Source organism: Schistocerca americana, chromosome 1 (assembly GCF_021461395.2).
Source record: "Schistocerca americana isolate TAMUIC-IGC-003095 chromosome 1, iqSchAmer2.1, whole genome shotgun sequence".
In the NCBI taxonomy this organism is placed as follows: domain Eukaryota; kingdom Metazoa; phylum Arthropoda; class Insecta; order Orthoptera; family Acrididae; genus Schistocerca; species Schistocerca americana.
Window position 1 is genome coordinate 1,206,619,172 of NC_060119.1, and position 13,188 is coordinate 1,206,632,359.

Consider the following 13,188-nt stretch of genomic DNA (forward strand, 5'->3'; position numbering starts at 1 on the left):
AACAGACGGAATGGCCACAACAAGCAGACGATGTAGTCTCGATGACTCATCAGACCGCCCTAAGAGCTGCCAGCTCGCACAGGCCTGCAGATCCAGCCCAGAACCCTAACAACGACGAACGCGCCACAGCTCTTCATCCATGCCACCTCTCCCATGGGGCAGGCATATTCATAGACTTCAACTCTACATGATAATGGATGACACGAATTCTGAAATGTCGAAATGGTGCCTCCACGTCATCAAGTTACTCAAACAGCTTGGTTATATCGCCCACTTCACATGCAACATCCACCCACAGGAAACAGCCAGACAGCCAGCATGTTGTCCCTGACAACACAGGAGGAGTGGTGCCAGAAGCTTAACGCACTTGGATACAAAGACAGACGATTAGGCAAACACGGACAGCACTAAAACTACGTCACTGAAACACCCACCCATATCATATCACCATCATTCATCCATCAACTCGTCATCCAGCTAGCCATCACGTCCTAAAAACCCACTAGCTTTGCCTATCGAAATAAGAAAGTCATCCTTAAAGATCACCAGAGGCCAATCCACCGAGTGAGATCCCAAGTCACCACATCAAGAAGATTTGCAAGTATAGCAAACAAGTGTTTAGCCCGCACTTCATCATGTCTAGGAATAGGAACGTCAGTATCAGAGTCAGCTTCAACTTAAATGGCGTGCCTTGAGGGCTTCAGATAATCACGAGGTCTTCCAGACGAGTTCAGGGCTTTGCTATTTATGGGCACTATCGTATCAGTGGGCAGGTCTAACCGCGCAGGAACAGAAGCCTATGTAGTAGTAAGCTGCAGCAGTGGGTGCCTCTAACGTTTCCTCTATACTGATACACGGGCCCGAAAACCGTTATTATCGAATCAGGTGGCTGTAAGTAGCGATTTCCTGAGATAAGAAAAATTCAGAAACAGGTTTCAGAATTTTTTGAAAAGCACAAAATCTGCGTGTCACGAAGATGGTGATACACTTCTCGAGGAGTTTATTCCATACGTAAATTAAAAACTGAATTAGAATTTGTTTCTGGTTCAAATGGCTCTGAGCACTATGGGACTTAACATCTGAGGTCCTCAGTCCCCTAGAACTTAGAACTACTTAAACCTAACTAACCTAAGGACATCACACACATCCATGCCCGAGGGAGGATTCGAAACTGCGACCGTAGCGGTCGCGCGGTTCCAGACTGAAGCGCTTAGAACCACTCCGGCAGGCAGAATTTGTTTTTACCTATGTGTTATTTTGTTTCTCAGCACATGAAAAAATTATTATATTATTGGAGTTAACCGACAAACGTTCGACTAGCTGTATAAATTTCGCTTCATATCTGTCAAGGATAAATATACGTGTGTGATATGAAAGACCAAGAGATAACGCAATTAGTCGTACAATTCACCCTTCACAAAACAACCGCTTATTTGGAACAGTCTCATGAAATCTCGAATCACCTATCGAATTTCATCGAAACTGGTTTGTTCAAGAAGGAGAAAAATAACTTGATTCTCACCCTTATCTGCAAACCAGTTGCCATACGTGGTTATATACACTGCTGGCCATTACAGTTATTACACAAGCAAATAACGAAATTTTTCTTATACAGTATACTAGGAAGAATACGTGACAGAATTTATTGATTTAGGGGTGTAGAGGGTGCTAAATGCAGCGCACAGTGCTGCCACCTCTGGAAGCAACAATGGCTCTAGCCCAGATACGTACTAGATCGAACTGAACTGACAGATACGGGTAAGTCATTCTATGCTGCTTTAGTAATCATAGTAGTTGACGAGTTATGGTGTGTCAGCCTCTCAGCAATCCATGACCGGATGTTCTCAAGGATAAGAGAGCTGGAGCCCAGGGCAATACTGAAACATGTTGTGTACTTGGAAAATCAGGTCTTGAATTATCTTCTCGAAAGTTAACGTCGCGGGGACATCAAAGATAGGGCACAGCCACTGGCATTTAACCGTCATAAATGCAACATCTGCTATCTAAAGAACTGACTGTGCGAACCAGACGTGGCCGTATTGTAGACGAGTGTCATCGTGGCAGATGAAGTGGCTCATATGGCGATGCCGAATGGAGTCTGGCAACATTTCTTTTCCAGTGCGCTTCCGCATATGGATACGTCCACAGTGATGCTATACGCAGAACTGGTACCGATGTGATGGCACTCCAGTAGGTACTGCTTGCTGTCATTGAGCACATCACTGTCGGCACGCCCCTCTCAGCGGCAGCGTCGAGGGAAGCCATAACAATGGTCGCCATACTGTGTATGGTGCCCTAAAAGTTGTCGCGCCGACTGTATGGATATGTATCTTGCTGCAAACAAGCCCTTTTCGTGATTCAAGGTAGTTGGCGAGACTCAAAGATCCTAGCTGAGTTGTCTGTATAACCTTGCTTTTTCCAAGTGAACAACATGCTTTCTCTCCCAGGTGTCAGTTCTGTCGAGCTGCTGGGATCACGTATGGTATTGAGTATGACCATCCACATGCCATCGATTCTATATTCACATGACAGCTGTGCGAGCCCAACCAGCACGATGAGCAGTATATACATCTTCATCATACTCTGCAAACCACCTCGTGGTGTATGGCGGAGGGTGCTTTAGTAACACTTAATGAGCCGTCCAGCACTGTTCCACGCGCTACTCGCGCGTGGGAAGAATGATTGTCGGTAAGCCTCTGCACTGGCTCTAATTTCTCCAGTTTTCTCCTCGTAGTCATTACGTGAGACGTATGTGGGCCGATTAACACGTTGTCCGATTCTTCCCAGAAAGTTCTCTCTAAATTACAATACTAAATCTGCCCGTGACGCACAACGCCTCTCTTGTAACGTCTGCCAATAGAGTTTATTGAGCATCTCCTTAGTGCTCTCGTGTCGGCTAAACGATCGCGTGACGAAACGCGCCGCTCCTTGTTGGATCCTGTCCACCTCTTCTATCAGTCCTACAAGACAGAGGTCCCAAATTGATGAACATTTATTAAGAACCAATCGAACAACCGCGTTATAAGCCACTTCCTTTCGTGGTTGAGTTACATTTGCTTAAGATTCTTCGTATGAATCTCACAAGGGAACCTCCCCATCGCACCCCCCTCAGATTTAGTTATAAGTTGGCACAGTGGATAGGCCTTGAAAAACTGAACACAGATCAATCGAGAAAACAGGAAGAAATTGTGTGGAACTATGAAAAAATAAGCAAAATATACAAACTGGGTAGTCCAATGTGCAAAATAGGCAACACCAAGGCTAATGTTAGCTCAGGAGCGCCGTGGTCCCGTGGTTAGCGTGAGCAGCTCCGGAACGAGAGGTCCTTGGTTCAAGTCCCCCTTGGAGCGAAAAGTTTACTTTCTTTATTTCCGCAAAGTTATGATCTGTCCGTTCATGCATTGACGTCTCTGTTCACTGGAATAAGTTTAGTGTCTCTGTTTTGCGACCGCACCGCAAAACCGTGCGATTAGTAGACGTAAGGACGTGCCTCTCCCATGGGAACGGAAAACATTTGATCGCAAGGTCATAGGTCAACCGATTCCTTCACAGCAAAACACGTCTGATATATTCTATACGACACTGGTGACGGCATGTGCGTCACATGACCGGAATATGCTGTCCACCCACCTAACTTGTACACTTGGCGAATGGGTAAAAAGTTTCTTCTGCTCTGCCCGATTTAGGTTTTCTTGTGTATGTGATAATCACTCCCAAAAAAGTGATGAAAACATAAGAGTTTGTCACATAAACTGAAAATAAAAAATTAAAATTCTCATGCGAGGGAAGATTTGAACCAAGGACCTCTCGCGCCGCAGCTGCTCACGCTAACCACGGGACCAGGGCTCTCCAGAGCTCATGTTATCCTTGTGCTGCCTATGATGCGCATGGACTACTCAGTTTGTATATTTTGCTTATTTTTTCATAGTTCCACACAACTTCTTCCTGTTTTCTCGATTGATCTGTGTTCAGTTTTTCAAGGTCTATCCACTGTGCCAACTTATAACTAAATCTGAGGGGGGTGCGATGGGGAGGTTCCCTTGTCAGTGTGGCATTGCTTTTCCTACTTGTTTTATGTGGTCTTCCGCTTAAGATGCTCTTGATAATTACTCCTAGATAGTTTACTGTAGGTATTGTTTCCAGCGGTTTGTCATCAATACTGTAGCTGCTCGGTAGCGGATTTCGTTTCCTATACATACGCAATATGTTACATTTATTTACGATCAGAGTCAACTTCCAGAGCACGCACCATTCATCAGTTTTGTAGAGGTAATTCTGCAAATTGTTATTATCTTCTGCGTTGCTGCTTTGTTATAGACAATCGCATCACTTGCGAACAGTCTTAAAGAGCATCAAAAGCTTTCTTCTAGATCATTTGTACGCACTGTAAAAAGTAACGGTCCTACCACACTTTCTTCGGGTACTCCGGAAATTACCTTTACATCTATCGATTCTGCGCCGTTACGAGCAGTTGTTGAGTTCTGTCTGCAAGGAAGTCTTGAATCTAGTCGGAAATCTGCTCCGATACTGGATAATCTCGCTTTTTTTTTTTACTAAACAGTAGTGCTTGACGGTGTCGAATGCCTTCCTGAAGTCAAGGAACACGATATCAACTTGAGCGCCGTTCTGGAACGATAAGCTGCAGTGTCGACAGGCCGCTATCCTGCAGATGTCGATTTCTGGACATGTGCTTGTGTGCGTTTCTGCTACTTACACGAGGCTTAGCACGATCTTACCACTAACAACTACACTGAAAAGTGTTTTCTCAATGCGGAACCCGCTGTGTAACCATTCTTTACACACAATAAGTAACCTACGCTAGTCTATGCTATTATGTAAGGAAAAATCGATTTTTAAAGTTGTTGCAAAACTTTCGAGCAATTTTTGAGCAGTTTACTTTAAATTTTACACAGTATTTTAATAAACATAATTTTGTGTCTATTAATATATACAGGGTGGAACAGTAAAAGCGCAGACATTTTTTAATCTTGTACCTTAATGTGTACACACCAGTAGATCGGCTGTTTCTTTCTCCGCGTCCAACAGTCTTCTCACTAACGCGTCACACAATTTACTCCCTGATGTTTTCTAGATTATGTGGGCCATACCTGTCAGTATAGACCCGACATTTTGCGTCGACACATCCACAATTCAGCACCTGAACTGCTGCTCATGGATAATTAAGTACTAATGGTTTTCTGTTGCCACATTTATTTGGAAGTACCACCTAACCTGAAAACATACAACTCGTAATAGCTATAATTATTAGTCGGCAAATAACATAAATACTTTCCAGAATGAGATTTTCGCTCTGCAGCGGAGTGTCTGCTCATATGAAACTTCCTCGCACTTGCCCGCGAAACGCATAGGTTCCGAGTTGGAGTCTCGGTCTGGCACACAGTTTTAACCTGTCAGGAAGTTTCAGTGGCATAAATACTGACATAATGTTGTTGAGCACATGATTCTCCGTCACCAACAGAAGTATCTGCACTTACACCCATTAAATCCTGTGTACTATATATACCGGGTGATCAACAAGTGCCGGTCGAAGTGGCCGTGCGGTTAAAGGCGCTGCAGTCTGGAACCGCAAGACCGCTACGGTCGCAGGTTCGAATCCTGCCTCGGGCATGGATGTTTGTGATGTCCTTAGGTTAGTTAGGTTTAACTAGTTCTAAGTTCTAGGGGACTAATGACCTCAGCAGTTGAGTCCCATAGTGCTCAGAGCCATTTGAACCATTTTTTTGATCAACAAGTCAGGGTAAATTTGAAAACTTAATAAACCACGGAATAATTTAGATAGAGGTAAAAATTGATACACATGCTTGGAATGACGTGGGGTTTTATTAGAACCAAAAAAAAGTATTGCTAGAGGCGTGAAAGATCTCTTGCGCGCGTCGTTTGGTGATGATCGTGTGCTCAGCCGCCACTTTCGTCATACTTGGCCTCCCAGGTCCCAGACCTCAGTCCGTGCGATTATTGGCTTTGGGGTTACCTGAAGTCGCAAGGGTATCGTGATCGACCGACATCTCTAGGGATGCTGAAAGACAACATCCGACGCCAATGCCTCACCGTAACTCCGGACATGCTTTACAGTGCTGTTCACAACATTATTCCTCGACTACAGCTATTGTTGAGGAATGATGGGGACATAGTGAGCATTCATTTCCTGTAAAGAAAATCATCTTTGCTTTGTCTTACTTTGTTATGCTAATTATTGCTATTCTGATCAGATGAAGCTCCATCTGTCGGACATTTTTTGAACGTTTGTGTTTTTTTTAGTTCTAATAAAACACCATGTCATTCCAAGCATGTGTGTCAATTTGTACCTCTCTCTCTCTCTCTATCTATCTATATATATATATATATATATATATATATATATATATATATATGTGTGTGTGTGTGTGTGTGTGTGTGTGTGTGTGTGCGTGTGCGTGTGCGTGTGCGTGTGCGTGTGTGTGTGTGTGTGTGTGTGTGTGTGTACCTATATATTATACAAGATTTAATATAATGAATGTATAATATGGAAATATTGTTAGCAAAAATCTCGAAGAGTTTGTAACCTATTTACAACAAATTTTTAAGCGATACCCTAATAAGTATTCATAGACCTAGCCGATTATTTTTTTAACCAGCGGTGTACAGGTTTTCTGTCAAAACCGCCGGCATCACTGTAATTCTTCGCTTCACAGAGGGCAGCCCTTCTGCTTCTCGGGCACTCACTGCGTTCTTTTCCCCCAGTATAAAGGAGCCGTCGTACCTGTTGTTACTTCAGTTCCTGCGTGGTTCTACACCTACAGTCTCACCTGAAGACAACTGCCAGTTGGACCGTCGAAATATCCCTTCGTCAGGACTTTGGAATCCGACTTCACACGCAGAAGAGAATCATCATTTATTACGCCTGGAAAATATACGTAATGATATCAGAATAATATATTTCTCACGATAGCCCGAATCTGTGTTGGTCGACGTCCGTTTGAGGTTCTGCCCAATGATGCGGCTAGTGTCCTGGTCGGTGTCCCGCTCGGTCGGGTTCCGGCAAGTCGATGCGTTGGTCAGCGTCCGGTCGAAGATCGCTACCGCTAGATGCGCTGCAGTGAGCAGCTGGCGTTGAGCCCGGAGCGACAGCGAGTGCCTAGCTGTGACCTTGCTGCGCCATGACCCGGTGGATGGGCTGCCGTGCATGTTACGCGAGACGTGGACGAATGTCACGTAATGCGTGGACGAAATGTAGAAGAATCTGCTGCGCCGCGGTCGGCTGCGCGCGCTGCAGGCGGGCGATAAAGGTGTATCTCGTGGAGCCCGCTGAAGTCTCGCCTGTACACGGAGGAAAGTTTATGTTGCTATTGTCCTCTAGCATGTATCAGTCAACCATAATATTATTGCACCTAAGGTGAGGTGACTTCAGTCTGCTTATCGTGAGTCAGTGCGTTATCGGCGTTGATATTATGTGCACAACTGATCTGAAAGGATTGGCAGTGCTATGAGTTTCTCTTTGTCACCTCTGCATTTGCTTACTGTAATGTCAACGCGTGTTTCCGACAACGGCCAACTGCAATAGTATCGCGACTGAGTAGTATACAGCTGGAAAAGTTGCTGTTGTGGTCTGCTACGTGCTCAGCACGGCGTGTACGACCACAGCTGGGATAGTCGTACTTCTCTGGGCTTCGGTAGTTAACGCCTATGCGTACGGCAACCCGCCAGCCGCGATTGTGTTCCGTGGCGGTATGCAGACAGTCCAGGGGACGGATACGACAGTTTGTGTCTAGAGAAGGCTTTCCCAAACTGTGTTGTGCTGAATACTGGTGTTCCGCGGAGAGTGAGTAAGTGCTCCGAGAAAAACTATTAATAATATATTTTGCGATATTTCGACGACACCAATTATGTGTTTAAAATTTTATTTTGATTTCTGTGTTATTAGATAAGATTTAAAATTGAAGTTATCACTGAATAAAACAAGTTTTCCTCACTTGTTTCAGATTTTATCAGCCTTTTTTCATCAAAAAACTATAATTCTCAGTGTTATGTCTGAGGAAAATTTTGGGAATCCGTGGTCGAGAATAACCGATCGCATAGGCAGAATCCTTCGAAAGACTGTTTTAAGGACAACGTTTTTCCGTCATCACACGATAAAACAACTTTCCCGCACTACAAAGAACGTGCCCGATTGCTTCTCATTGTGAGAATGTGTGCATAAAATGACGTGTGGTTGTGGTAAATCGGTGAAACTGACAGGCAGTAAAAGAACGCGTTAGAGACCACACACTTTTAAAACATAAGGTAAAGTCAGCGACAGCAGAGTATCAAGAAGAACGTGATCAGGTTACGGATTTTAAGAATATCCGTGTGGTTGACAGAGAAAGTAGTACTTACAGAAGGGAAGCCCGTGAAGCAGCCGAATTAAAGCAGTATGAGCACAGTTTCAATAGATATAACTGCTAAAGACTCCCGCCTTCGTGGCTACTCGCTAGACGGTAGTAAACACCCAGTCATGGCAAGCGAGGAAGATATCTATCAGGAAACAATCCAGGTGGCACAGCAACAATAATATTTTTGATTCCCCTTTCCTACTGCTGTCACCTGTCAGTACTTAAACCAACGACGACGGTGCGGCAATAGCAGCCGAAAGATTTTTACGCAAATGTTTACTGCCTTTTGACAGTATTCAGCCGTCCAGGAACGCCAGTGGCATTCTGAAGAAGAGTCGAGCAGAGAGACCGAAACGTGAAAAGGTTTGAAGAGGAATACGTCACGGTCTAACGACTCAGAAGATTTTGTCATCAACCGACGATTGATGTAAGCTACCTTCATGGTTTTCCAATTTTAATGGGCAGCAGTATAATTTGCTGCGACAAGTTATAAGCTCTCGGACTGCCACCAGTAACACAGAGACCGACATCAAAGTAAGTCCATCTTTGGCTGCTACGCCAGTTAGGACGGGGCTGGCTTTGTTAAGGAGGCCGTGCCACGCCCCTTGTCCTCCGTCAGGCTGCCCGCGCGCGCGCAAAGTTTTAATTCCGGCAGTGAGAGTGCTGGCGCGGTTATGCCGGGACACGCCGCCCGCCCCGGCTTCGCGCCTCGTAAACACGGGGATTTACTCCGCGACAGATAACGGCGCGGCGGCGCGCTGCTGCTGTATTCTGCCGCCAGGTGGCAGCACCTGCCGGCCACCACTGTGCGTGCCACATCCACCAGCCGTGTTCACGTCTACACAGGGGACGTAGTGGGAGCGTAGCGAGGTAGCCACTCCCCGCCAACGGTGGAGGCACAGAGAGGGCATAACAACTGTCCCAAAAAAAGGAAAGATTGTTTGTGAATCATCCGGGAGCGTGTAGTGACTTTGCTATCCTCAGTGGAAGAGAATTACAGTCTAGTGACTACATAATATGTATTCAGTGTAAACGAAAGTAATGAGGAGTAGCAGAAAAGAGAATAGCGACAAATTTAACATCGAAATTGAGGACCACGAAGTAGACGAAATTAAGGAATTCTACCTTGGAAGCAAAACATTGAACTTACTACAACATCAGGAGACAAGAAAAGCAGCATCCCAGTGAAGAGTGTTGCAGCCCACGCCCTCGTCGATGGACCTTGTGTATTTCTTGGATGTTCTCTTAATTTTAGCTTGGATATTAACGTCACATTCTCACATGGAAATGGATGGTTCACTGTCGGCATAGTGAGAGGTGGTAGCGGGGTTTCTAGTGTACCTGGACTTGAAAGTTTTAGTGGTAGAGATGCAATTGCCTATCGTACCTACCATATGTTTGAACTTGCTAATATGGACTTTGGTAAATCAGCTTAATACAAAAAAAACTCGTACGCAGAAAACGCCGAAGAGGACCATATCCATCACAACATAAGACAAACGTACGAAAAGTAGTGAAAGTAACACAAGAAAATAGGAAAAAAAGAAATATTTACTAACGACACACACGGAAAGGTCCTCGTGAATGACGCTGAAGAAGAACGGCGATGAGCAGAGTGCTTCGACTAATTACTAAACTGTGCTGACTCCACCGAGCCTCTTCCACGTGAGATACCAGAGCGTACTGAGTAACGGACCAAATTTTCAGCTTGGTTCAAGGTTTCCTTCTAGACAGAACTCAACACATCGCTCTTAACGCAACAACATCGAAAGATGTGAAGGTAATTTCGCAGAGTCCGAAGGAAATGTGATATGACAGTTACGTCTATACTCCACAAGCCACCTTGCAGTGTCGAAACAAGCGTTGTATCACTGTGAGAGATACAGAGGCGACCGAATGTGCCGGGACTTGCCCCAGTTCACTGCTGCTTGCGACACGTCATCATAACGCGCCAATGCATAGCATACAAAGTATTGCGCCATAATCTAAGAATGGAATTAAAAATTAAAATAACTTTTGCAAACTTTGTCAGGGCATGCTACAGTACATTAATGTTAAAATCTTTAAATCTCAGAATGATCAAACGAATAAGTTTTGCTAAATATATATTTTTTATGATAAAAGAAATGGTGCTAAATAATTTAGCTAGGAAGATAAAAATTGTCCCGAATCTGCAAATCAATCAGTCAATTAAATAAAAAGTTACAAGTCTCAACTTGATTGGAGCAATATATTCGTCAAATTCGGCGTTTTTTACGAAAATTTGAAGGAGCTAAATATTACACTCAGAAAGATGAAAATTCGCATGTAGCCTCAGTTTGTTATAAAAACGGAAACTATGTGAATCCATTAACCTATGTGCTTTAGTTTTCAAGATATTTACTAAAAACCAAATTTGGAACAGAAACGTCTTTATTCATAGTAGATTAAGTATCATTTGTAATTGTTATAGAAAGTTCTAATTACAGCGCTTGATTACATTCATTAAATACTACAACTGGACTAAATTTCAAGATTTTAATGTGTGTAACAGTCAATACAATTACTCTTAAAGAGATAGTTCAGAGGTCATGTTCTACTATCGGTTCCGTTTTAAAAATTCTAGAATGCAAACTTTAAATGCACTTGAGCTATAACTTTCTGAGTAACTAGAGCCAACTTAACTTCATGTATATAAAAATTATGAGGATTGTAAATTATTACACATCCGAGACATTTAATTAATACATGTACGAGAAAGGGGCATTTAGATGCTGCTACTTGTCGATAGGTCTGTTGACAGCAAATGTTCCGTTCGGCGGTCCGCGGCGCCCATAAATAAATACGGTCAGAGAGGCAGTCAGAAGCGACACTTTGCGTCGATGTATAAATCTGTCCACGTCAGTCAAACGTCGGCATGCGCTTGCCCTCGGATGACGTCAGTGTTAGGCACCTGCCAAAGGCGTTTTCGGTAAAAGTAGGAAGTGAACTCGCGAGGACTGCACGCTGTCCTAGATCTCAGTCCCGTTAATAGTGTTGTTTCTGATACGGACTTTATTATTATTATCAGGAAAATCATTATGTTTGTGCATGTGGATTTTGCTGAATATATTAATCAGCTAGAACTCAAAACTTTTATTTATAGCCATAGTACTTGATACCGCTATGTAGATAGCATGTGAAACATTTTCTTTCATTGAGTACAAGAAGAATTTGGACTTGCAGACTGGAAAATGTGATCAGTATGTTCTCCATCGCTTTCTGGTTAGCGGCAAAAATAGTTTTCAGGCTCTCGCACATATGGCGACGAATAACTTAATCTACCCACCGCCCCACAATTAGCTCGCAGGATGAACGTTTGCCAGTAAGCTACGGTGTGAGCCCGAATCTCTCTGGCTGCATCTTCATCGTATTTTCGCGAGATATACGTGGAAGGAACCAATATATTTGTTGACTCTTCTAAGAACGTACACTCTCGGAACTTTAACAGTAAACCACACCATGATGTACAGTAGACAGCTTCTCTTTCAGCGTCTGCCACTAGAGTTCGTTGACGATCTCTGTGACGCTTCGTACCTACTAAATGAGCCTCTAAAGAAACGCGCTGCTCTTCTTTGGATCTCTATTTCCTCCGTCATCTGCGACAGTACCTAATGGTTCTTATCTGTTGAGTTGCTCTACTAAACAGCATGCCATACGAACAAACCAGTTGCATGTTTACTTTCGGTTAATCGCACCTAGATACTTGGACTACGGACGGTTTTGTTTAAAAAGAATAGCTAGTTGTAGTCATATGTAGAGCCGCGCACTTCTGTTTTCATACCCCACAGCTAATTCGCTGGAAATGATAACCAGATCGTCCAGTCAAGTAGTCTATGCATCGGGTTGGAATTGCGACTTAATAAAATACACAGAAATACAAAATAAAAGTTAAATGAATAATTTAATAACAAGGGTTCTGTTCTAATATCTGTAATTGATGGAGACGACAGAGAATTATGTTGAACAATGTTTATTCAACGAAGGGAAGTGGTGCTACAATATTCAGTTAAAATACAGTCAGAAAATACCCTTATCAAATGCAGTAAAGTTACGTTGAAAGCTTTAGAATGGTAGCAAAATGCTCAAACAAAATAGTCATCAAAGATACGTAAAAACTAAGTCCATTCTGTAATCACAATACACGAAATATTCACCAGCTCAAAACAGTACAGAGTTCAACATGATGATTTATAAATTAACATACGCGATGAAAGAATAGTAACCAATATTCTGTCCATACTCAGTTCCGTAATACAAGCGGAAAATGTTAGAATCCTACTCTGGAGTACATCGTCGAAATATAAAGCGAAGTATAAACCAGCGCCAGAATCGTCAGATGTATATAAATAATGGTACGTAAAAGAATCATCCTGTCAGCAACCCTTTGAACAGTAGTGCTGCTGACAAGATGACAGTTTTATGTACCATTATTTCTATACATTTGACGACGCTGGAACTAATTTTGCGTTTAGCATTTGACGATGCCACTATGGCTCCAGTATATTAGGACATATTTTTATAAAACAGTTGAAGATCTGATGGGTGGCCATTATAGACCGAAACCTGCAGTTTGATGAGAAAATAATTTGTGGCGACAGTTGTGAATGAAGGAAATTTATTCTACATTCAGGCCACTGTTCAATTCGCGACCATGTCGCAGCTTGTGAAACCACTTTTAAACATGAGCATCACCATAACGGGCTTCCTCGAAATCTGAGTAAAAATTTCTCGGTGTACATGCCGCGTCAAATCAGGATAAATCTCCGAGCTTTCGACCACTACCTCCATGGTCGTCGTC